Raw genomic sequence first — 618 nt, 5'->3', positions numbered from 1 at the left:
GCGCCAGCGCCCTCCCCCTCTCCGGCCCAATGGACCCGCCCGGCTAGGGACAGGGCCCGGCTCGCGGCAGCGCCACCTGCCGGCCTGGGGCGGCCGCGGAGCGCAGCAGCGACCCGCCCGCTAAGGAGCGCGGGGGAGGGGCAGGGAACGGGTCACTGGCACTGCCCGATGCGGCGCAGGCAGTGAGCCGGGCCTCCCTGACCTGTGCCCGCATGGAAACCGCTTTGCCCCTTTCCGCACTGCCCCCCGGTCCTGCTCCTTCCTCCTCCCCCCCTTCCCCCCGCACTGCCCCCTTGCCCTGTCCCCGCACTGCCCCCCCTTGCCCTGCTCCCTCCTCCCCCCCCGCACTGTCCCCTTGCCCTGTCCCCGCACTGCCCCCCTTTGCCCTGCTCCCTCCTCCCCCCCCGCACTGCCCCACCTTGCCCTGCTCCTTCCTCCCCCCCACACTGCCCCCTTGCCCTGTCCCCGCACTGCCCCGATCCCCCCCGCACTACCCCCTTGCCCTGTCCCCGCCCCCGCACTGCCCCCTTGCTATGCACCTTCCTCCTCCTCCCCTTCCCCCCGCACTGTCCCCTTACCCTGTCCCCGCACTGCCCCCCTTGCCCTGCTCCCTCCTCC

Source organism: Mauremys mutica, chromosome 6, assembly GCF_020497125.1.
Source record: "Mauremys mutica isolate MM-2020 ecotype Southern chromosome 6, ASM2049712v1, whole genome shotgun sequence".
Taxonomy (NCBI): Eukaryota; Metazoa; Chordata; order Testudines; family Geoemydidae; genus Mauremys; species Mauremys mutica.
This window is presented reverse-complemented; position numbering follows the sequence as displayed.